The sequence below is a fragment of the Tachypleus tridentatus genome, chromosome 2 (genome assembly GCF_004210375.1).
Source record: "Tachypleus tridentatus isolate NWPU-2018 chromosome 2, ASM421037v1, whole genome shotgun sequence".
NCBI lineage: Eukaryota > Metazoa > Arthropoda > Merostomata > Xiphosura > Limulidae > Tachypleus > Tachypleus tridentatus.
The window spans coordinates 63,049,446-63,076,217 of NC_134826.1; the positions used below are offsets into that span (position 1 = coordinate 63,049,446).

At 34.2% G+C, this 26,772-nt stretch overlaps 1 protein-coding gene across 1 annotated transcript in view; it reads right to left on the reverse strand.

Moving 5' to 3' along the window:
- The window catches only part of LOC143243978 (protocadherin beta-11-like), a 56,736-nt gene extending 46,514 nt beyond the window's left edge, over positions 1–10,222 (reverse strand). Inside the window, exon 1 of the mRNA XM_076487886.1 lies at positions 9,847–10,222. The gene's annotated coding sequence lies outside the window, so the exon portion shown is untranslated. The remainder of the gene's footprint in view (positions 1–9,846) is intronic.
- Between the last annotated feature and the right edge of the window lie 16,550 nt (positions 10,223–26,772).

Genomic DNA, 26,772 nt, shown 5'->3' on the forward strand with positions numbered 1-26,772 from the left:
CAAATATGTTTGAAATTACGTAGTTTCGGGTTATATCTGTTTCTTGGAAGAACAGAAGTCCACAAACAAACATTCTAAACATTTATCTAGATCACAAACATGTTTGCCGCAGGCATGTAAACAACACAAACACTAGTTCCAGAAAGAAAAAACAAATCTCACTCACTTCGTCAACATAAGCGTGTTTGTCTCACAAACGTGGTCAACATAAAAATGTTTACATCACACACTGACTAGAACGTACACGTTTACCTCACTTACGTGGTAAAAGCAAATATATTAACGTAACAAACGTGGCTAGTACGAAAATGTTTACCTCACGTACGTGGTGCATTATTGAAAATATTGCAGAAGCGTAAAGACTTGTCATAATTAAACTGTGTGTATTTTATGTTTGAAGCAATGAGCTACAAGTCCTTAATAATGTGTATTTCTAAAGGTCAAACCACTGGACCTTACAAAACTTTACAAAATTAAATATGCCATCTTTTTAAAGAGAAGCACGCGAACTTTGGTTCACACACCAGCATTTTTCAATTTAGTCGTAAAAAGTGCGAATAATGCTGAGCGAACTTCCAGGTAACTTGAAATGGCATTTTCAGGTAAGTATTGCACGATTTGTTAATTACACTGGTCGGTACTCTGATACTGTTTATATATACATACATATCAGACAATAATTTTAATCTTTTAAGGCAACTCACAATCGCACATGACTTACTTATGGGGAGTTTCGATTCATTTCCTTACAAAGAAAAGACTTAAAAATAACCCCCGTTTTTTTTTCTGATTTAAAGTGGAAATTGTTCAAAGTAAAACCGACCAATGAACAGCACGCTTGTACATGCGATCCACACCCCACCTAACAGCCCGTACCGAGTCACGACATGACATACAAAGATATATTTTATTAACTACATGTGGGTAGGGAGGGAATTCTGCAATTTTTACTTATAACTTAAACGTTTTTACAATAAAGTTATTATTTAGCGTCTAGATAATGAAACAAGATAGTTTGAATTACAGAGCTGTAGGTCTGTTATGTTCTTCTATAACATGATGAATAATGTAAATAAATTGGTATTATCGTGTTGTAGGCCTATTAAGTTATTCTATAACATGGTGAATAATGTAGACAGATTGGTATTACAGTGTTATAGACATATTATGCTCTTTTCTAACATGGAGAAATAATGTAGGTAGTCTAGTGTTACAGAGTGCTGGATGTTTATTATGCTCTTATATTCTAATTTCTTTGTGTTGTTTCTTCGGTGTATTCGAGTCCACATTCAAGAGGAATGTTGTAATTGTTTCTTCTCTACATTACATTGATATTAAGTTTGATGTATGTTAGTTGGAGATGTTGTAATTGTTTCTTCTCTACATTAGATCTTTATTAAGTTATGTGTTAGTTGGGGATGTTGTAATTGTTTCTTCTCTACATTGGACCTTTATTGTTAGTGTTAGTTGGGGATGTTGTAATTGTTTTTTCTCTACATTAGATCTTTATTAAGTTATGTGTTAGTTGGGGATGTTGTAATTGTTTTTTCTCTACATTAGATCTTTATTAAGTTATGTGTTAGTTGGGGATGTTGTAATTGTTTCTTCTCTACATTGGACCTTTATTAACTTATGTGTTAGTTGGGGATGTTGTAATTGTTTTTTCTCTACATTAGATCTTTATTAAGTTATGTGTTAGTTGGGGATGTTGTAATTGTTTCTTCTCTACATTAGATCTTTATTAAGTTATGTGTTAGTTGGTGATGTTGTAATTGTTTCTTCTCTACAATAGATCTTTATTAAGTTATGTGTTAGTTGGGGATGTTGTAATTGTTTCTTCTCTACATTGGACCTTTATTAAGTTATGTGTTAGTTGGGGATGTTGTAATTGTTTCTTCTCTACATTGGACCTTTATTAAGTTATGTGTTAGTTGGGGATGTTGTAATTGTTTCTTCTCTACATTGGACCTTTATTAAGTTATGTGTTAGTTGGGGATGTTGTAATTGTTTCTTCTCTACATTGGACCTTTATTAAGTTATGTGTTAGTTGGGGATGTTGTAATTGTTTTTTCTCTACATTAGATCTTTATTAAGTTATGTGTTAGTTGGGGATGTTGTAATTGTTTCTTCTCTACATTGGACCTTTATTAAGTTATGTGTTAGTTGGGGATGTTGTAATTGTTTTTTCTCTACATTAGACCTTTATTAAGTTATGTGTTAGTTGGGGATGTTGTAATTGTTTCTTCTCTACATTGGACCTTTATTAAGTTATGTGTTAGTTGGGGATGTTGTAATTGTTTCTTCTCTACATTAGATCTTTATTAAGTTACGTGTTAGTTGGGGATGTTGTAATTGTTTCTTCTCTACATTGGATCTTTATTAAGTTATGTGTTAGTTGGGGATGTTGTAATTGTTTCTTCTCTACATTGGACCTTTATTAAGTTATGTGTTAGTTGGGGATGTTGTAATTGTTTTTTCTATACATTAGATCTTTATTAAGTTTGGTGTGTGTTAGTTGTTATCCTATTGTTTTATAATTCCTGAATATCTTTCATGTGTTTTATATTTTTTTCTGAATGTTTTAGCAAAACTTTTGACGTAAGAAAAATACGGTTGTATGTCTGTAAATCATTCCCGATTAATCTTGTTTTTATCAAGCGCTCAGGGTGTCTATTGTGAGGGGGTAGGATGTAGTGAAGTGGTTTTATTATTTCTTTCTCAGTTTGTTCGATATTACAGATAATCAATGACCCTCGTCTTTATATTGGTCGGTTGGTTTGATTTGTAGCTTGTTTGTTTACGTGTATCTGCGAGTTTCCTTTAAACGTTAATGGTATATCAATTACGAGTCTTGGTAACCATGAAGTAAAGAAACAGTCAAATCTTGAGTTTATAAAGGATTTTTAATGGAATTATCTTCAAAACGTAAAGGTTACTAAAGACTAATGGTGGTAGTTAGCCCGTGGCTAGGTCTCATTGGTGTTGCTGTCTACATGTTGTAAACAACTTGTTGACACAGAAGGTTACAACAACCATCCTTGTAGAAAAATGTCGTAAAACCAGGAACAAAAACTATAAAAACTTCTATGTTTCGAGTTTAACTAACAAAATCATGATTTATATTATGTGATTTTACGTTTTCCATATCGTAATTTTTTTGTTACCGAGCCTCCAATGATACTGTTTTTTTTTACCCGTTTTCACAGCCATGGCTGAATTGAAAGAATCTACACGTTCATATGAACTTTTGCATGATTTTCAAAGAATGCCTTTGAAACATAACAAGCTTAACAAAAGAAACAAAATTATATTTAACTGTACTTTTTACCACACCCATTATAATTACTCACTTATACACATTTCAAGTCAAAAGTGTGTAAAACACAGCATCTCAAATCTATCATACTCCCCCCTCCAGTGGCATAGCGAAATGTCTGCGGATTCACACCGTTTAAAATAGGTTTTCGATACCCGTGGTGGACAGAGCATAGATAGCCCTTTGTGTACCTTTGTGTTTAATTCCACGCAAACAAATCTATCCTAACGACCAGAGAGTTTTCGTTCAACACCATCTCGGGACTCACTAGCTAGGGTTTGTTTGTTTTGTTCGTTCTTCAGTACAATATTACACAGTGGACTCTATGTTATGCAGAACACAGTTAATATAGAAACATAGTTTTTGTGTTATGAGCTACTTCAGGGAGGAGAGAAGCTCAGCTAGAGTCTGAATCTGAGAATATCATTAAACGTTTTTTCATCTAGAGAACAAGTAAATAAATCACGTGGTATAAAACAAAACAATACTGGAGAAACAAGGAAACACTTCACGTCTAGGAAGTGTAATGAAAAACAGAAAAACGCTGAATTACCTACAACTATTATTACATATGTTTTTAGGAAGACATCTTTGAAAAGTAAAAAAAAATCTGTCGAACATTAATTGAATTATTTTTCTAGCCTGTACAGTACAAACAATGTTTTCTACGAAATACGGACGAGCTATTACTATGAGAAAAACTGACCGCTAGACAGTAAATTATTCATTTATACCACCTGAAGTACAAGGAAATTCGATGCTTCACTGGGTTAGTAAATTTAATTCTCTCACGAGATTAGATTAGCAACTTCTGCCTTCTCTGTCCAAGTATGGAGTATGTTTTTTTTAAATTCTAGATTGACGAATAGCGTGTATATTCTGCGAAAATAATCCCAATCGTTAAAATCGAGCAGTTTATATGATTTAACGTTCCAAATAGGTAATGTAATAGACATCAAATCATCGGAATCTATTTTAGTTATAAGATCATGATTTCCTTGACACGCGTTTACAGTATATCGTTTACAGTATATACACAAATTACGGCTTTACGTTGTGGAACTGCAGTGAAGAATAAACGGTTACTTAATGTATAACTCATTTAACCGTTAGGTGGGGCACATAGTATTCCTAACAGAGTGAGTTCATAACCGTTATGAAGTTCACGTCCCCCTGTTGGGCTATAAATTAGAAAACGTCCTGTTTAAATAAATTAAATTAAGCAGCGTTTCGGATGAACATTCTTTATATGTATATTCTCCCTATAAATTTGGAACTTTGTGTAGTTTAATTCAATGAGGAATTTCTAAGTGGTATCAAATAATCAGTTTCATTCACTTTAAATATAACACACAGCGGTTTATTTCGAATGTTTGAAATCTAATCAGAGATTTTTGTTGCAAGTTAAGTCATGAAAAATATACTACAATAATTTCCTCTCTTACAGATATCACTTTACTCACCATGTTAGTTTCAACAGAAAACAAAATAAAAATGGAGCTTCACTTTAACGTGTAAATGTCAACTTAGATTGAATTATCAGCCAGTAAGAAATATATTATGAAAACTCATATGTAGCACATCCCACGTACACAGACTTTCATCACAGGGTTATATGAAATACTGAAACATCTTATTTTTTATACTTTGAAAGCGGTACTCGTAATTGTCTTATAATTATTGTAGCCACATTATAGTTGTTTGCTCCATATTTTCTAATGTTTTTGTTCTTTCGTATGTAAAATTTTTCATATTAAATATAGAGTAAAGATAATGTTTTTTATAAAAATAAATGTAGGAAAAAACATATTTAGAACGCTCGATTCGTAATCTGAGGGTCGCAGGTGGGTTGGGAGCTCAACTTACAATCGTAGATCGCGGGTTCGAATCCCCGTCACACCAAACACGTTCGTCCTTTCAGCCGTGGGGGCGGTACTACGTGACGATGAATCCCACTATTCGTGGGTAAAAGAGCAGCCCATAAATTGGCGGTGTATGGTGATGACTAACTGCCTTTCCTCTAGTCTTGCACTGCTAAATTAGGGACAGCTAGCGCAAATAGCCCTCGTATAACTTTGCGCAAAATTCTAGAACAAATAAACAAATCTAAGTTTAGTTTGCTATGAACATATTACGTTTAATCTATGGTGTCTTTGTTTTGTTGGATTTCGAAAACTGTTACGCAATTAACGCTCCAACTGTCCATAAATTTCATTTTGAAATGGAAGACAACTAGTTAGCACCACCCACTGCGAATCCTTCGGTTATTCTTGCCAAACCAAATAGTGAGATTTGATATTGTGTAGCTTTGTACTTAATCCCAAACAAATAAACTCCCTCAAAGTGCGTAACAGGATGTTCTGAAGATTCTACAGTCCGACACACTAATTATTGGGCCACGCTCGGTCCTTTGAGTCAGCAAACACAATAATTAAACTAAAAAACAATAGTTAAAAACCTGTCTCCAAGTGTTTCAAATCTAATCTTCCACTGCTAAATGAGGGACGGCTAACGCAGATAGCTCTCTCGTAGCTTTGCGCGAAATTCACACCAAATCATTTTAAGTGAAACTTGAAATTAAACGCGCGATATAATTTTTGCTGTAGTAAATGTATAGTTATAGAATAATTAACTTATTGTAATAAGAAAAATAATTTCTGAAGTGTTACAACAGTGGACAAATTTCTTTACAAATTAAAAGTACTGAAATAATCAATCTTTATACGAAAGAAATTTCAGGTCCCATGCTAACCTAAGAGTTACACCCTCCTTTGATAACATCGGCCAAACCAAAAGGTCATACTGATCAGTTTCCAGTTATGAGGGTGTAGTTAAACGATATCATAGAAACAGACTGTATGATATAATTTGTTAGAAACTTCTTTTCTACCCTGATAGTCCCCCACTGGTACATCGGTAAATCTACGGATTTACAACGCAAAAATCAGGGATTCGAATCTCCTCGGTGGACTCAGCAGATAGCCCAATCTGGCTTTGCTATAGAAAATTACACACAAATCTACCCTGATAAAAGTTACTTTAGTAAATGAGAGAAATTTATCTGACCAATAATCAAAACTTCCAATTTAAGACAAACTTATATTTATGTTATAATTTTCGTAGTAAATGCTAGTAAACAGTGCAAACCTTTAGTTACAATGAATCTAACCTTAAGTTGCTAGTTTTTCACAAACAGAATACAGAATGTCTTGTTTATATCTCAGGACAGCTGGTAAAAGTGATAATACCAATACCAGCCGTCCTAAGATACATTTTTACTTCAAGTAGGTTTCTCGCCACTACGAATGTCTTTGTTTAGGCTTTAGTTGCGCAATGGGCAACTTCTTAGTTTGATTCGTGCAGTTGACGCAGGTTGTCTGACCTGCGTCAACTGCACGGATCAAACTAAGAATTTTACCCTTACAAGAACAATAATAAGTCAATTCATTGTTGCTTCTATGCTGCAAAAAGTACCAATACACTTACAGTCTCAATTTTTTTCAAAAGCCACTTTTATAATTTTTCTGTTTAAAAACAGTTTAATAACTTATAAAAATAATGATATACAGTATATAACAAACACTGAAATATCAGACTATTCTATTTTATTATTTCTTTATCAATTTTTTAGACCATTTTTGCGACTTCAAAGGTCACACTTCAGGATCTAATTTTGTTGAAAAACTGTAGCAAAGATGTTCAAATACCATTTTCTTAACTAAACATAAATAAATTAAATTAAATACACGTATTTTCCAAATGTACAAATCTAAGAGCGTAATATATCTTTTAGAATGTGTAATGTGCAGTGAATTCTATGTTGATGAAACAGACGTCTTAAGGTTAATGACACCTTTATAAACATTCCTTGATAGATGTCCCGAAAAAGAAAGCCCGTTACATGCCAGCAAGCCTTTTAATGAATGTATTTTGAAAAACAAATTAAATTCTAATAGAATCATATTTTCATGTTTTATTTTTTGGAGATGTAATATAAAACATAAACTATTATTTTTCGAGAAATATTTCATCATTGTTTTTGGCGCAACTTTAAATAAACGGTAGTTTGTTTGGAATTGAGCACAAAGCGGCTATCTGTGCTCTATCTATCACGGGTATCCAAACCAGGTTTCTAGCAGCGCGAGTCCGCAGACATACCGCTATGCTATTGGGGAGCATAAACAATAGAAAGAGAGCAAAATTAACTGGTGGTGTAAAGTTAGTAGGAACTTGAAACCGTGAAAACTGTTACTAAAACTTATAGAAATATAATAACGCAAGTCAGAGGTATGAAACTGTAATTCTGTAAAGGCTGGATAACGTAGAATTAAAGTAATATTTTAATTTAAAAATACAAGTATATTGGATAACATTCAACTGATTTTATTTTTATTTCAGCTTTTTTCATATGCTTTGTATATACATGGACTGTATTGTATGTTTGTACACTTAGAGAATATATATATTTAATTTGGATTATTTATATTTCATTGAAAAAAATGTGTTTGTTATAGATTTTCACTAAAACATTTTACTCAACAGTGGTTTGTTTTGTTTTGAATCTCGCGCAAAGCTACTCAAAAGCTATTTGCGCTAGCCGTCCCTAATTTAGCAGCGTAAGATTAGGAGGAAGGCATCACCCACCGCCAACTCTTGGGCTACTCTTTCCCCAACGAATAGTGGAATTGACCGTCACGGCTGAAAGGGCAGGCACCTTTGGTGTGACGGGGATTCGAACTCATGACCCTCAGTTTACTAGTGGAGTGCTTTAACCACCTGGCCATGTCGGGCCTATCAACAGTGACCTCTGAAGTCACGAAACCGGTAGCAGGTATTAATAGAGAAGAGAAAAACAAATGAATAGTTTGATATTACAGTGTTTTGTTATTTGCATCTACAGGATAAACGTATTGCTATTCTTGTTTTATATATAGTTTTCTGTTTGAATAGTTAGAGCTCCTCTCCTATCCATAAAAACAAACCAAGTCAAATACGCCAACTCTCAAAAAGCAATAAATATCTTTTTTGTAATAAACTGAGAATATCAAAAGCATAATGTAACTACGATGTTAAAACACAACGTAGAAATACGTTAAGAAACAAAATGAAATCAGGTGCGCTTTTATTACACATTGAAAAAGTCCATTTTTTATACCCGACTTTGATGGATGTTGATTCTCCCGCAAAACGCTAGAGGGCTTTTCAAGGACCACCCTAAAGATTTGTGAAACTGGCCAGTTTAGGTTTTAGTGCTACATATGGCATTACATTGAAAATGTTTACGAGCCCCCTATGCAGCTAGTAACACTAGTGTTTTAACACCAGTAAAGAATACAATAATAACGAAAGTGTTCTTTACGTAGTTGTCTATTATTTGTAGCTTAATTTGGGACAAAAACAAGACAATTTTTCGATAAATATTAAATTGATAAGCAAATAAACATACTTACAAAAATGACTTATAATTACTAACCTGTGTGTGTTTGTGTGTTTTTCGTATAGCAAAGCCACAAAGGGCTATCTGCTCAGCCCACCGAGGGGAATCGAACCCCTGATGTTAGCGTTGTAAATCCGGAAACATACCGCTGTACTAGCGGGGGGCAATTACTACCCAAAAATATCTATAAATGCACATTTGTGTCCCTACTAGTAGTTTTCGGATTTACAATCAGGGGTTCGATTCCTCTCAGTGGACACAGTACCTAACTCGATGTGATTTTGCTATAAGAAAACACACTCGTACCAGTAACTTCTACTCTGAAATGGGTGTCGTATACTTGATGAGTGTCTTTTTGTTACTCTTTGTTTTTTTTGTTTCAAAAAATTGAGGTTTATTTACTAATGTATAATGTACGCATACGAAGTGATAGAAAAATCATTTTTTTCGTGTTATATATATTTATGATATTTCAAGCTAGTTCATCTCGAAATCTAAGTCATGACATTTTGACACTTCGACAGAATAAATTACGATAATTGTAATTTTATGAGGTTTCGAAAGTGGATAGTTGAAAAAATGCATTATCTTGTTTGTGTGGGTTCTTAACTCTGTATAGAGGCTGGTCCAAAGGTGATAGAACTCTTAGAGTACACATTTTTGTAACAACACTCTCTATCTAGATGCCCCCAGTGGCACAGCGATATGTCTGCGGATTCACAGCGCTATAAACTGGGTTTCGATATGCATGGTGGGTAGAGCACAGATAACTTTGTGCTTAATTCCGAACAAACAAACAAACTCTATCTAAATAATTCACATTAAAAACAAAAACATAGATTTGAATGAAAGATGTTAGTTTAGAATGACCTTATTCACCTGCGATATATATATATATATATAAATGTGATGCATCATACGCATATTCCACAAACATTTTGGACTTTAATCAGTGACAGGTGAGGCACGAAAGCCACACATTCAAAGTAAAATTAAACATTTTTATGGGTTGTAAAGAAAACTCGGAATACGAACGCTCGAAATGTAATATTTCTTATTTCTTATTCAATAGATAATATAAACTAAACCTTACACTTCATGATTCTTGCACGAAGACAGACTTTTAAGGCGTCCTCGGGTTAACGCTGTAACGGCCACTAGGTGGGCAAGTCGGGACTCTCGCGCATCTTACACAAAAATATCCACGTGTTAGTGTTTAGCGATTAATTCCGACGTCCACACACCTTGCTAATAAACACGAGTGTTAACAGCGAATGTTGTAACGATAGTATAACACTTTAAATGATATCACAGACCATAATGCATTGATTACAGTTACTCACGAAAGATCGTGTGACAATATTGATAAACACATTACTCCATACTCCGCTGAACTACCGGAACGTGAGCATCAGCTGAGACTGAACATAAAAGAGCATAAGTGTACTCGACTGAGTACTTCTGAGGTACACACAACCTGATCTAAGGGTATTTCCACGGTTGCTAAGCGATCCGTGCAACCAATCGAGAAAGACTGCTTTACGTGTAAGAAACTGACATTATTCATACCGGTGGTTCATTGGCAGACTTTTCTTTGTTTCCTCTTATTCTATTTTTGCATAAAAATCCAATTCAGCCTGACAAATATGAAAGAAAACCGGCGTAAATAAAAGAAAAACCAAAACGTCCAACCGCTGACATTATGTGGATTCGCATGGCAACACTTAAACAACAGAAATATAATTTTAAAACTCGGCCTTACTACTACAATCGCTAAAAGATAAAATACTTGAAAAACTATAAATCATAAAAACATGGTAAAGGTTCGTGATTATTTAGGACTCTGGCCTGGCATGGCCAAGCGCGTAAGGCGTGCGACTCGTAATCCGAGGGTCGCGAGTTCGCGCCCGCGTCGCACTAAACATGCTCGCCCTCCCAGCCGTGGGGGCGTATAATGTGACGGTCAATCCCACTATTCGTTGGTGAAAGAGTAGCCCAAGAGTTTGCGGTGGGTGGTGATGACTAGCTGCATTCCCTATAGTCTTACACTGCTAAATTAGGGACGGCTAGCACAGATAGCCCTCGAGTAGCTTTGTGCGAAATTCAAAAACAAACCAAAAAACAATTTAGAACTGCGTTACTTGACGAACTGCGAAACTACTAAGTTTGAAACAAACGTATTTTAAGAAATATGTATTAATATTTACATGCATATCAGAACGGCTGGTATGGGTATTAACACTTTTATTGATAAGGAGAGAACAACGTTTCGACCTTCCTAAGTCATTTTAAGGTTAACAAAAGCAAAATAAAATTATCATACCAGGCGCTCTGAGACAAATTTTTATTTCAAGTGGGTTTCTCGTCATCAATAATGTATTAATATTTATATGTACAGAGAGGAAACATCTGCGCCTGGATCGCAGTGGACTTGCTGATTTGATAAATGCCTTATTTTCTGAACTTAGTAGTTCTGTTTTTTATACGTATTTTAAAAACTAGTAAGAATTTCGTATATCTTAACATTTTGTGTGATAGGACAAAAAAAACAATTTTGTTTGGAATACAAATCACAGTATTTTAACTACCCACGTAGCCCGCTGTGGGGACATAAACAGACCCCCTGGTTCATTGCTTAGTTCGTTAACTGTTTAGTATAGTTCCTTAAATTAGACTATTGGAAACACTTTCAACTGTGTATCAGCTACTATGTTCTTGTTAAAGAACTATAGTCAGTTAGTGAAGAGGCGTGGCGTGGTAGGTATTTTGTTTTACTGTGAATTCAAGGATCAACGGTAAGCGTCCCATTGCCGCAAAATCACGCCCCACATTTTAAAGAGTGAGTGCGTTATTAGAGAAACACTTAAATTCAACTATTCGTCGAAGGTAGCCCAAAACTTATCGGTGAATGCTTTTGTTTCACTACCATTCCTCTTGTAAAATAGTTCAAAATTAGCGACGGCTAGTGCGGGTAGCCGCTTATGTATTTTTGTAAAAAAGTCTGCATACACCGTATATTAATACATACAGCTCTAAAATATTGTAATTAGTTTGTTTCAAAATTCTGTTAGCGATAAAAATGATATTAAAACAAGCAGATAAACATTTACAAACACAAATCAGTGATATTAGTTAGATTACTATAGACAATAGCCGATTTTCCTAACAACTGTAATCCTTGACAAACGTGTACAACCGAAATAAAGTGGCTCTCTGAGGTGTAGTTTCTTTGGAATGTAAGTATAACATCTAATACACTGCTGGCCAAAATCTTAAGGCCAATGAACATAAAGAAAAAATATATACTTTGCGTTGTTAGACTCAACCACTCATTTGAGTAGAGCTTTGAAAGATGAAAATAAAAAAAGGGAAAATAAAAATAAAAACTTTTTTAACATTTAATAGGGAAAATGTGAACATTATAAAATTAACCTAAATACTAGCTGGTCAAAAGTTTAAAACCACACCAAAAAGAAGTCCTAAACAGGGTAGGAAATGCCCAACAAGATGTCTCAGTAGTGAGTTGCACGACCGTCATTGCGAATAACTTCAAACATTCGTTTTGGCATGGTCGATATAAGCGTTTGCAGAAGGCTGGCTGGAATGTTATTCCAAGTGGTGAAGATGGCTTCACGAAGATCATGCACTGTTTGAAATTAACGTCCATTTCTATAGACTTCCCTTGCCATCTACCCCCACACATCTTCAATGGGGTTCAGTTCGGGCAAATATACTGGATGGTCCAAAAGAATCATGTTATTCGCCATGAAAAAGTCCTTTGCTCTGCAGACATTGTGGATTGTAGCGTTGTCCTGCTGAAACATCCAGTCATTTCCACACAAGCGAGGGCCTTCAGTCAATAAGGATGCTCTCTCCAACATGTCAATGTAACCAGCTGCTATTTGACGCCCCTGTATAACCTGAAGCTATATTGTTTCATAGAAGGAGAAAGCACCACAGGTCATGATGGAAGCTCCTCCACTGTGTCGTGTAGAAAATGACTCCGGTGGGATATTCTTATCGTGCCAGTAACGTTGGAAGCCATCTGGATCATCCAGGTTAAATCTTTTCTCATTAAAGAACAAAACCTTCTTCCACTTTTCTACGTTCTGTGTTTGGAGCTTCCCAACAAAGTTTAACTGAACTGTTTTGTAGTGTGGAAAGAGACGTGGCCTTTGAAGACGTTTACGGTTTTTAAAGCCTTTCTCTCGTAGATGCCGTCTTATTGTTCTTGAGCTGCATTTTGTGTCCTTAAGGGCCTTAATCTGGTTCAACGATCGGCTGGTGTCATGTCGGACAACCCGTCGAATCTTCCTGCTCAACGCCGGCGAAATTTTCTTGGGCCGACAACTTGAAATTCTCGTATCGCATCCCTCAGGGTCTTTTAAGAAATTTGCAACAGCAGTTCTACTACGCCCAATCTTACCAGCGATGGCACTTTGAGAGAGACCTTGCTTTTGCAGCTTGACAATTCTGCCACGTTCAAACTCTGTCAACTTTTTGGCCTTTGTCATGTTTTTACCCAATGTAACACAAGAGATGTCAGTTGGAGATGTTGACAACGCAAATGCTTGAACATAAATGACTAAATTTCGTTACGTGTTAACTGATTAACGCTTCGTTTCAGTATGGTTTTAAACTTTTGATCAGCTGGTATTTAGGCTAATTTCATAGTGTTCACATTTTCCCTATTAAATTCTAAAAAAGGTTTTTCTTTTTCTTTTATTATTTTCATCTTTTGAAGCTCTACTGAAATAAGTAGTTGAGTCTAGCAACACAAAATGCATATTTTGTCTTTATATTCATTGGCCTTAAGACTTTAGCCAGCAGTCTATAATTCATCGCTATACTTAGACAAGAACAAAATATATCTATTCGGTTGACCGTAACAAGGAGTTTATGAACTTAGTAGATCGCTAAAAAGCACTTGGACAATAGTTTACTCAAAAGCAATAAAAAGAACAACAAAAAAGAATTTGATTATTGCTTTCAGACCGATGGAACTTATAACAACCTTGGATAGTAATAACAATGGTAGAAAAGGTATTCAATCAGGCAATCAATCCTACAAGGAAATACAATGAAAAACTAATAGAGAACTTTAGGCAAAGTGGGTAACCTCATAAGAATCAAGATACCAGCACGTTATTTTAAAATGGTTACTAATATGTAGATTTGGAAAACCTGCCATCTACCGTTATTAAATCAAATTAATAAACAATGTCAGGAAAATAAATTTACTCACCATAGAAATGGTTAATACATAATATTTTATCATCTAATTAACAAACACAGAAAGAAATTAAGTTTATGAATAATTTAAGATTATTTATAGTTTATTTTTGTTATGAAAGTGAAGTAGTTAAACAGCATTCAGATATAAATTGAATTATCCACTGAAAAGTAGCTTTTTAATATTTTTTTCTAATGAGATATTTTTTTGTTAAAATAATATTATCACTAATTCAAAGTGTTTTGTATTCTAAATGGTCAGACAAACACAACACTGTAGCTATAGTCTATATGAACAAACATAATTAACGATGTAACCTGTGTGAAAGAGACCTGTTTTGGACATCCTGTCATTCGATTGTTATCCGTTGTTATGCATTTTTCGACCAATTATTATATTAAGAACCTCATATATTGTTTAATTTAAAGCACTTATTTTCTTGTTCGGGTTTCTTGACTTCTTTGATACAATTAAATACATAGGAATATTATTTACCTTATCGTCTTATACTTAAGCTTAAATTGTACTAAGTGAATGAATTATCGTTTTAATTTTCCACATTTCTGTTTTTCAAGCTAACCAGACAGTAATGTACTGTATTATAATTCACATAAAGCAGCAATGGACTATATGGCTCTAGCTTATCGTCATTAACCTAACACATCTCGACAGACTCGTAGCAAATAGAATACTGGAGTAAATTTTATATTCGTTTAACTTAACAATTGTATTGAATGCAACATTTAAACAATAACAATATTATTCATGTAAAATTAACACAATCCTTTAAGTAATGTTCGAGGAAGTCTTCCATTTTGATCTGACATATTCTTACTCAGTAAAGATATTACATATTGTGAATCTTGTCCCAACCCTAAGAATAAGTATAATTTTTGCTTCAGAAACTCAGTCTAATTCGGAGGAGTCAGCTGTAACATGTACTCTATGAACTAAACTTACTCTAAAGGAGTTGGGTAAAACATAAGATTCACGAACTCAATCTGATCCAGAGGAGTGGGCTGAAACATGAACACCACGAATCTAGTCTAACCCTGAAGAATGAGTTAAAACATGTACTTTGTGAACTCGGTTTTACACATAGTGGTAGTTGAAACATGAACCACACGAACACTTTCTAATTCAGAAGAATGGGATAAAATATTTACTCTAAGAATTTAGCGTTAACCAAAAGCTATTAGGTATAATACTAACACCACCAACTTAGCTTAACCCAGAGTTTAATGTTGGCTGAATGAGCTGCATTGCGACCGACAAACTAATTTATGCCTTTGCATGGCCAAGTGTGTTAAGGCGTGCGACTCGTAATCTGAGGGTCGCGGGTTCGCATCCAATTTTGTTTTGAATTTCGCACAAAGCTACTCGAGGGCTATATGTGCTAGCCAACGAATAGTGGGATTGACCGTCACATTATAACGCCCCCACGGCTGAAAGAGCGAGCATGTTTGGTGAGACCTGGATTCGAACCCGCGACCCTCGGATTACGAGTCGAACACAACACGCTTGGCTATGCCGGGTTCATTCAAAACACACACAAAAAACAAGCCTTTGCATAACATGTAAATAAAATGGTAGTGGTTCCCCTATAGACAGCATGTGACAACTTTGTATCCGTATGATGTCTTTAACACTCCTGTGCTATTTTATTTTCCTATATCATACAGCCTTATGGTTAAGGCGCACGACTTCATATCTGAGGGTTGTGGGATCGAACCTCGTCCTTTCAGTAGTTGGGTCATTATAGTGTGATAACTAAGCCCACTATTTGTTCACAAAAAGTAGTCCAAGAACTGATTGTTGGTGGTGTTTACTAGCTGCTTTCCCTCTAGTCTATCATTTCAAAATTAGGGACGTCTAGCGCAGATAACCCTCGAGTAGCTTTGCTCGAAATTTAACAAACAGTCCTATGGCATAGTGTTTGTAAGATGTGACGCTGTGAAACTTTCTTCATAATCTTCTAGTTTAAATACACACTTCCGTTACTGAACAGGAAACAAATGAAACAGAAGAAATAAAGTTATAAAGAAGTAAAAACAAAAGTAGTAATTTTAAAATGCTTTGCAACGACGAACTGTAAATATTCAAACATATTAAGAAAATTTGGGAAAAGTTAAATGATATACCTTTCTGAATGTCATGTGAGTGCTGGAGATTGCAATCACTAATCGTAGTCCAATAATTATAAGGTTAAACATATGCAAATTTACAACAGTAAGAAAACCTGATGCATTGTGTCTATTTAAATCTCACTTTAGCCATAGTTTTCACATGGATCGTTTTTATTTTGGGTGTATTGAAAATTCTACAAGATGTATGCTGCTTTGTACTTTAGAGGTACCACATCTGTTGTACCATTTATTTCTGCAATGAGTACGATTCACAAAAACGTTCTATAATTATATTTTTTAACAAAAATTGGACTGTTACGTTCACAGGATTAATCATATACTCTTAAAAAAAAGAAACGCAAAAGGCAAAATTTGAGACAAATTGTTAACAAGTTTATTCCGGGTAGTTCTATATGATATGTGTGAAACTTTGCACATTCACTGCTGAACATCCAAGTCTGCAAAGGCGAAGTCCACGCTCACTAGGTGAAGTTTAACGTCACTCAACGTCAATAACGAGTATGCCCCCCGTGAGCATCAATAACTGCTTGGCATCTTCTGCCCATGGAAGCGATGAGATGACGAATCACATCTTGTGGAATGGCTGTCCACTCAGCCTGCAAAGCTGCTGCAAGCTGAGGTAGAGTCCGCGGTTGAGGTTGTCACCGTCGCAGACGTCGGTCCAACTCGTCCCAAAGATGTTCGATGGGGTTTAAATATGGTGATCTGGAGGGCCAGGGAAGAACGTTGATGTTGTGGTGTCTCAAGAAGACAGTGGTGAGTCGGGCTATGTGAGATCGGGCGTTGTCATGTTGAAAAACGTCGTTGACGTTCACCATGATGGGTTGCACATGGGGCCTAAGAATCTCGTCGACGGTTGCGTACGGTCTGATCGGAAATCCTACGCAGCCCTGGTATGGTTGAGGCAGTAGACGTCGCAGTGGTGGTCCTATTCCGAAGGTGACGTAACCGGATGTAACGATCTTGTGCGGGCGTGGTCACACGAGGTCTGCCAGATTGTGGACGGTCACGAGTTGATCCATGTTGTTGCCTTGTGATGGTGCTTGGGTGGGCATTCACAGCTCTGGCAACATCTGATCGAGATTCGTCTGCTTCCAAGCGAACAATGGCGTGGTTGCGTTGTGCTTCAGTCAGTCTTGGCGTAACTGTATTGCGTGTCGGTGGCTTAACACTGAGCTATGGAAACCGAGAACCCGTCACTTTTATAGAAATTTTGCACAAGTTGCACTTGCAGAACATGCAGATCTCTCAAACAAATTTATTGGACACGAATGCGTTTTAGCGAAAAATCCGTTGTTTTCCTCCGTTTTCAAAGTGCACAACTTTTATTGTCATTTTGGTCTGACAATCAGTGCCTTAACACGTGTAACATCACATACTCTGAGCTTGTAACGTTATTACATATATTTCTCTTTAAAATAACAAAAAATCCCTTTTTCGTTTCTTTTTTTGAAGAGTATATAAGAAACAATTTTATTTTAGCTACAAAACACCCAACTGTAAGCTATTCTTCGTTTCTTTCTCGAAATAATGAACTACCTCTAGTTTTCAACAGGCCTTCCACGTTTGAGCTTTTTAAAAGACTGACATTTTTGATTCAGTTTCTCAAACATTTCTGGAGAAACTTTTCACATTCTAAAGTTAACCATGCATCGTTTATGTCAGTATATAGAGATATAATGCTGCTTAAGTCTCGAATGAATCTTACTTAACCACTCATTATTTCTAAGCTTGCATATTCTGTAAATGGAATAGTTGAAATCCACGTTTCTGAGATTAAACGTTTTTTCGTTGGAACACCAAATTTTGTGGCTCATTTTATGCTCAACACTATCAGGCCATTTGAATCGAATGTTTGTGGAATAGACAGTTTGATCTATCTTTATAGATATATCATCCTCTCCCTCCCCGTCTTACTCTTGAATGATTTATTCTGTCCGCACCCTTCTCTCATAGGTCTACAGTTTGTTCTACATTTGGCAGAAATATTCGATATCGCGCAATTACTTATTAGTATTGTTTATTTACAAAATTTGTAACCAAACAACGTCGATCATGAAAATTAAAATGTTTAATTTTTTATACTATTTGATAGATGAACGTCAAAGTTACAAATTCAGAGAATCTGTCTTATAATTCCATATATGTTGCACTATTCCAAAATACTGAATTTTGATTTTCATCAAACCAAAGACGAGGTCTTGTACAACTAGCCCTGATAAAGACACAATGACGAAACATTCGCTGAAATAAAGTTTTTATTGTTACCTAAAGAGTAAAAATTGTTTCAAACGTGTACGTATGTTTTAATTTTGTTGTCGAAATGTCTAAATCACTCCAATATACAGTAAAAATTCTGAAGCACAAAAAAAGATATTTTTAACCCTCCAGATAGTTGTAGAGACACCAAAATGAAAAATATTTCCACCTCAGAAAAAATATGTTTATAATATTTAAACGTTTTCCATTAAATTTAATTGGTGTTTTTATCAGTTGCAAGATAAATGGCACTGGTTGTTGATTACTCTCTTCAGTTAGTTCCCTACTATTGGCTCCCAGTTACACAGCGGCAAGTTTGTAGGATTTCAAAGCTAAACATCGAGTTTCGATATCTGTGGTGGACTGAGCACAGATAACTAGTGTGTTGCTTTATACTTAACTTCAAGCAAATAAATCTTTGCTATCAAGTATGTTCAGTTATCATTAGTTAAAAGTTGTGAAATGTTTATACAAAACTAATATGGCAAAAGGAAACGCAAAGGTTTTTAACTACTCACGAAGTAAACCATCAACTGAAAGTAACTGATATATATTCACTGTTTTTTTGTAATTGTATATTACAAAATTTCCAGCCAGAAATAAAGATGTTTCATCACTTTGACTTCCATAAATTATATATACACTATAAAAGTAAATATAAATTATTAATATGGTATACACTATATGATTAAAAGTGTTATAAACTGTAACTTAAACAAATCCTACTATTAAAAGAAAAAAGTTATACCGTTTTCGTCATTTTTCTTAAAAAAAAACAATTTTAGCCTTTCCCTCAAATGGGCATGTTCCACTATTTAGGCTTCTTAGAAGTTTTGATGCGTTATAAAATCTTTTGATTAGGTACAATACACCAGGTTTAACTTCTATTACTCTTTGCTATAGGTTAGGCCTAAAAGTTAGTAGACTGACCGGATTTTTGCTTGATTATTTGTTAAATTTAGAAAAATGTGAAGTCGAACCTGAACATGATTTTTATTTGCAAGGCATTCATTTGATATTATTATAGTTATTTGTCAACCACTGGGGTTCAGCGATAGGTTTATGAGCTTACCGAGGTTTGACTCCTCACGATGGACAGAGCAGATTGCCTAGTATGGCTTTACGCTAAAACACATAATCGACAACAATCTAATATATTTAAAATATGAAAGAAAATCCAATGTAGATGTCGCTTACTACATCTAGTCGTATAATAGCTTGACAGAAGTGTTTATTTTATGCCGCTCAAATTTTGTTCCGAGTTGAGTTTTTTCCAAGTATTAACTTAAAAGCTATAACACTGCCATCTCTTGACTGATTTGAGATCTAATTATAGTTTTGGACACATGAAGTCAAACCTCTTTAATTGATATGTTTGAGTACGTCCAAGGTCTCACACATTAATTTACTCCAATCCTGCGTAAAATAATTTCAATTTGAGGATAAGCTGGTAGAAATCCTGATGAGTAATATAACCGAATCAAGTATAGGAGTGTCCAGTGCTTGGTATTGCTGGTGTACAAAAATATCAATATATATACGTATAAAAACCAAGTGTCGGTCACGCTCGATTTCTCCGAACTTCTCGAGTTACGTGGGTCCAATTTTCTTTTTGTTCTCCTATAATACTTCTTTTTTGATTGCTTATTTTCATTTTAGTTGAATTTAATCGCTAACACAAGCGTAAGTAACTCCTTAATTTCAGCAGTTTTTCAGAGATATAAGAGACTTTCAGAAAAGGAGTTCTCAGGACCAGATCAGACATGGCGTTATATGTGTGGCACTACATCATCCACATCATTATGACGTCAAGTTAGATAGGATCTGAATAGGAAAGTCGGGAAGACTCCTGTAAAAATTAAGTCAAAAATTAGCGCGAATATAAGCTTGGAAATTATTACGAAAAACGTATTTGTTAAAATAAACTGAAGATATCAATTATCTGTAAGAAAAAGGACGACTTTTCCTCAGAAAAGGAATAGATGTATATGTAATCATCCGGTCATTGTATGTTTTACTCTTTCATCCAAAGGTACCATGTACATATGTAACATGTTTGCTCAGTAATATGCAGTGTATTCAGAAGCAATATGTAGCAAGTTTCTGGAAAAAAAAAGATATTTTATATCTTTTATGTGTATTAGTAGCTAATAAAAAGAAAATTAAAAAGGCCTCATTGACTGATTTACTCTAATCTTGCCTAAAATAGTTTCAAGCCGCGGCTATAGAAGATTCCCTCTTTTTATCTTGTTACATGTGATAGATAATACTGATTTTAAGTTGTTAAAATATCCACAATGTGTGTCACACTTCAACACTTTTCTTTACATTATTTTTTTCTTTTCTTTTTGTTCTTTTGCTTTTGTTTCCATAGTAACTTATTTCTAGTTTGTACAGATACTTATGTCATACAACGTGGCTTCAGATAATTATTTGCGCATCATAACCATACGATTTATATTCCAGCTTACGTGTTTTTAGTTTTACGCACATCGTTGAAATAGATACTGGATCATTTGCTGTTTTTCATAACTGAAAAGGATAGTACTTGTTTTGTTATTGTTGATTTCTATGGCAACTTATCTTTAATTATTATTTTATGCATTTGACACTATCTAATACATTCTTTGAAGCTAAACCTACTCCAAACAATTAGTTAGAAGTCATCATAGTTAAATGTCACGAACTTTGAAATACCAAGTAATTTAACATTTCATTCGTGTGGCCAGTTTATTAAATGTATAGAGAATTCGTTTTTTTCCCCATTCTTAGGTATTTTATAAGTAACTAGCGTGAAGGACTGTGAATCAGAGGTCCAAGATTCGAGGTGTAATATACTGCTGAACACGCTACATATTTTGAACTGTAGGAGCGTTATAGTTGTAACAGTCAATCCTGGTATTGGATAATGAATAGCCTGACTTGTTTCCCTCCTTCTGGTTCTAAATTACGAATGGCTATGCCTGAACCTTAGGAGCCCAAGCTCTGACCTCAAAGTACAGCTCTTGTATCGCATAAGGTACCGTTAGAGTTGAATATATAAATTTAGAATAAACCAAGGGCACCAATGCAAATCTATATGTTTATTGTTAAATTTATATCTTTCGCCAGAGTTTAAAATAGAGAAATTCAGTTTTCACGTAACAATCTTTCACCAAGCTCAAATTTTAGCTGTCCAGTTAAGTGATAAGACCAAAAAAGACCCATTTCTTTCAAATCTTCTCGGTACTCATGCGCTATGGTCAGCTGTTTGAAATTTTCATAAAGTTCTGATTTTTTTCTTCTGCAGAATAATTTTGTTGTTGTTGTTGTTTTTGCAAATGTTTTTTCAACCTTCTCCTGAAGGCGCTGTTTTTCTCTACAGTTTCTCTCATGTAATTTTTCAAAGATAAACAAGCATTTTCTGTAATATCTCTGGTTAAACGCCGAATTTCCTTATTCTCGGTACCTTCAGTCGTTTTCTTTGTGCTGTCAAGATAATTAAAATATGATAATTCGATTATTTAAAGGAAGCATTTCTCCAACAAAAAGGATAGTGTAATGCTAGTTCTGGAATACTATTACATTATTATCGCCTACTACTTTCAAACGATAGAACTCAGTTGGTGACTTATTTAACATTATATGAATGTACAAAAACATAAGAATTTGAGTACTGAATACCAATGTTTCCCACTCACATGTCTACTTGTTGTTTTAAACTTTGCTCCCAAAACAAAGTACTAAGTTTTAACTGTTAACAAACGACTAAGTATACACTCTTAAAAAACTACTAAGTGTAGATATTAATAAACTAATAACTTTACACTGTTAACAAACTACTAAGTTTAGACTGTTAACAAACTACTACGTTTAATGTATTAACAAACTACTACGTTTAATGTATTAACAAAATACTAAGTTTAGAGTGTGAACAAACCACTAAGTTTAGCGTGTTAACGAACTACTTAGTTTAGACTGTTAACAAACTACCATGTTTAAACTGTTAACAAACTACCATGTTTAGACTGTTAACAAACTACTGCGTTTAGAGTGTTAACGAACTACTATGTTCAGAGTGTTAATAAATGTTAAGTTTACTCTTAATAAACTAATAACTTTACACTGTTAACAAACTACTAAGTTTAGAGTGTTAACAAATTACTAAGTTTAGACTGTTAACAAACTACTACGTTTAAAGTATTAACAAAATACTAAGTTTAGAGTGTGAACAAACTACTAAGTTTAGAGTGTTAACGAACTACCAAGTTTAGACTTTAACAAACTATTAAGTTTAGACTTTTAACAAACTACTAAGTAGAGACTGTTAACAAATTACTAAGTGTACACCTTAACAAACTACTAAGTTTACATTGCTAACAAACCACTAAATTTAGACTTTGACAAACTATTAGGTTTACACTGTTAACAAACTACTAAATTTACACTGTTAACAAACTACTTAGTTTTGACTTTATCAAACAAAGTTTAGACTTTATCAAACTACCAAGTTTAGACTTTATCAAACTACTATGTTTAGAGTGTTAACAAACTACTAAGTTTAGAGTGTTAACGAACTACTCAGTTTAGACTGTTAACAAACTACTGAGTTTAGACTGTGAACAAACTATTGAGTTTAGACTGTTAACAATCTACTAAGTTTACACAGTTAATAACTTACCAAATTTACACTGTTAACAAACTAATAAGTTTAGAGTTTTTATTAGAGTGTTAATAATCTATTAACTTCACACTGTTAACAAACTACTAAGTTTAGAGTGTTAACAAACTACTATGTTCAGTGTTAATAAACTGTTAAGTTTACTGTTAACAAACTAATAACTTTACACTGTTAACAAACTACTAAGTTTACAGTGTTAGCAAACTACTAAATTTACACTGTTAATAAACTATTAGTTCAGAGTGCTAATACACTATTAAGTTTTGAGCGTTAACAAACTACTAACTTTACACTTTTAAGAAACTACCAAGTTCAGAGTGTTAAGAAACTACTAAGTTTAGAGTGTTAAGAAACTACTACGTTCAGAGTATTAACAAAATACTAAGTTTAGAGTGTGAACAAACTACTAAGTTTAGACTGTTAACAAACTATTAAGTTTAGAGTGTTAACAAACTACTAAGTTTAGAGTGTTAACGAACTACTCAGTTTATACTGTTAACAAACTACCAAGTTTAGACTTTAACAAACTACTAAGGTTAGAGTGTTAACAAACTACTACGTTTACACTTTTAACAAACCACTAGATTTAGACTTTAACAAACTATTAAGTATAGACTGTTAACAAATTACTAAATGTACACTTTAACAAACTATTAAGTTTACACTGTTAACAAACTACTTAGTTTTGACTTTATCAAACTACTACGTTTAGACTTTATCAAACTACTACGTTTAGACTTTATCAAACTACTACGTTTAGACTTTATCAAACTACCAAGTTTAGACTTTATCAAACTACAATGTTTAGAGTGTTAACAAACTACTTAGTTTTGACTTTATAAAACTACTACGTTTAGACTTTATCAAACTACAATGTTTAGAATGTTAACAAACTACTAAGTTTAAACTGTTATCCGACCCTTAGTAGTTCTTTTCTAAGTTTTTCCATTGCAGTAAAAGTCCGATGCTTCATTTCTTCAATCTCTTTTTCAAGCTGCTTTATGCGTGCTGTCTGCCTTCTTTCTATTCATTGGTAGGACTGCAAGTCAGCCAGTAGGAGATTCAGTTTGGCTAAGATGCTTTTTTTTTTTCTGTCAGAGTTCTCTTTAACCCAGTCGTTTGCTTTTTGTGAGATTGGATAATTTCCTCTTTTTTGCCTTAGCTTTCTGTAGTAAAGGTAAAAGATATACTTTCAGAGAGTCCTCTTTCAAGAGAAAATATAACCAAAATTAAGAATAACAATTGGTTTTTTTCCTTTCCTTTGAAGTTCATATGCGACGCTGTGTTTCAATTCGAAACAAACATTACGTTATTCTATTTTCAACTGATATTTCTTTTTATGTTGGGAAATTTCAAAACCTAGCAAATGAAAGTGATATACATAGTCTCTTTCGTTTCTTCTACTTTCTGAGTTTGTTTAGCAAGTACGTGAAGTTTGACATTGATGGTTCAAACTAGAAATCGACGAATAAGCCTAAATTTGGAGCTGGACGGCTCTTAAAAGTTTTCAGTGTCTCTGTAGTAAATGACGCACAGGGAACAAAAATAATCAAACACTCTTTGTATTCACAAAACTGTCTGTTTGTTTCGAATAACTGAGGAAAAATAGACAAGTATAAAATCAGGGAGTAAACCGGTAGACTGAAGAGAAAGCAGCTAGTCAACAGTATACATAGTGAACTCTTGGGATTTGACTGACACTCTTATAACTCTTTGGCCTAAAAATGCAAAGTGAGAGTTTGTGGTGATTACACTTAAAAAAAAGCAGAGAATATCGAATTTACTAAAAATATAATATGTTACACAAGGCCACACTAGAATTATTATAACAGAATATTTCATCTTAGTGAATTGTTATCATTTAGTTATGAAGGCTTATATCGTTAAATTCGAACAATATCCAGGGTTAGTTTGCACTTAGAAACAAACAAAAGTCTAAGTTAGCAAGAAACATAATGTAATATCACACTAGTACAATAGGCTAACTACTAAGCCACTCTAGCTTTCTTATAATAGAATATTTCATCTATGTGAAGTCTTACCGTTGAGTTACAAAGGCTTATAATAAGTGCTTATTGTTTGTTTTGCGCAAAGCTACACAAGGGCTATCTACACTAGTCGTCCCTAATTTAGCACTGTAAGACTAAAGAGAAAGCAGTTAGTCATCACCACCCATCGCCAACTATTAGGCTACCCTTTTAAGAATGAATAGTGCGATTGACCGCGCGTTATAACACTCAAACGGCTGAAAGGGTGAGAATGTTTGGTGCAACCGGGATTCGAACTTTCGACCCTCAGATTACGAGTCGAGCGCCCTAACCACCTGGCCATGCCGGGCCCAAATCCTTATGGGAAAATTTATGTTGGAATAAGAAAATACTGTTTTACAGTTGTCTCACAGATCAAATTACATATTTGATACTACCTTCTGTATTTATTACTTTTCATAAACAAAAGATGTAGTTGATATAAAAATTCATTAATTTTATAGTGACGCCTCGAAATGTAATCTTACCTTTGTTTCGAATAATATTCGCCAAATAACTCAGCAGCTTTCACTTGCTACTTTTCTATGACTTCTTCAATATATTTATTGTATTCTTATGTGACGTTTCTGAGAAGAAAAAATCAATAATCATTATAAATATCTCCAACTTATATGAAACAGTTATAGACGTGTTTGCTGTTTTTCGTTGCTCATTGTACTGGGTACGAGAAATGACTCATATCTCCTACCTTACAATATATCGTAGAAATCACAATATAGTTACTCTGGTTAAAATATACTTTTTATTCATTCTTATAATCTATTTAGACGGTTTAGGTATTTACTGGAAAACTTAACAGATGTATGTCCCGAACAAGAGCACTGACATAAAAGTTTGATATTTTTTTTTCCTACAGGGAATAAAGGATATTCCCCTTCAAATTCCCCAGATAGGTAACAAAGTAACATTGTTATTTGTTTTTTGTAACGTATATGTAAAAAGTAAACTGCCACCGGAAGAGATTTTCGTCTGTAAACGTGACAAAAAAGTTAAATATGCTCACGATGACGACTTGGAAATAGAGTTGAAATTAGGGCAGGGCAGACTGGACTATGGCCCGCGCCACCTAGTGTTGTTGTCTGGTGTTATCTTTTGAGGAAATGACGCTGATCATTTATTTGCTCTGAGAGGTACCTGAAGTACTTGTTCCGCCACTGCTTGGGAATATAAGAGGGTCACATTGTTATACGATATAATATTTTATGAATTATATATTCTATATTGAAGCAGTAGAAAGTATGGACGTTTTTATTTATACTCAATTGTATATCTCGATGTAGATAGCGATTTCTTATTGACTGATGTGGTCTAGTCATTACTGTGTCAGAATAATTTATTTAGGTGGTCCTCAATCGAGTCCTCAATATTGATCATCTCATCTGTCGAAAGGCCGTACTTATTTTATAAAATACATCCTTACACCGTATGTTATATATATCACTTGTTAAAATATGTACATCACTAGTAATTAGACTCGAACCAAAGTAACCACAATATGTTGCAATATAGATTGTGGAAAACACATTTAGAATTTCTGTTATTAGCTTTGAAATTTTGTTGGATTTCTTTTCATCGTGGATTTAAATTTTTCATAAGATATTTTTGAAATTATATACACAGTGGACAGGTTTTCATGTACCTGTAATACACGAAGCAGTTTCAAAAAAACTTG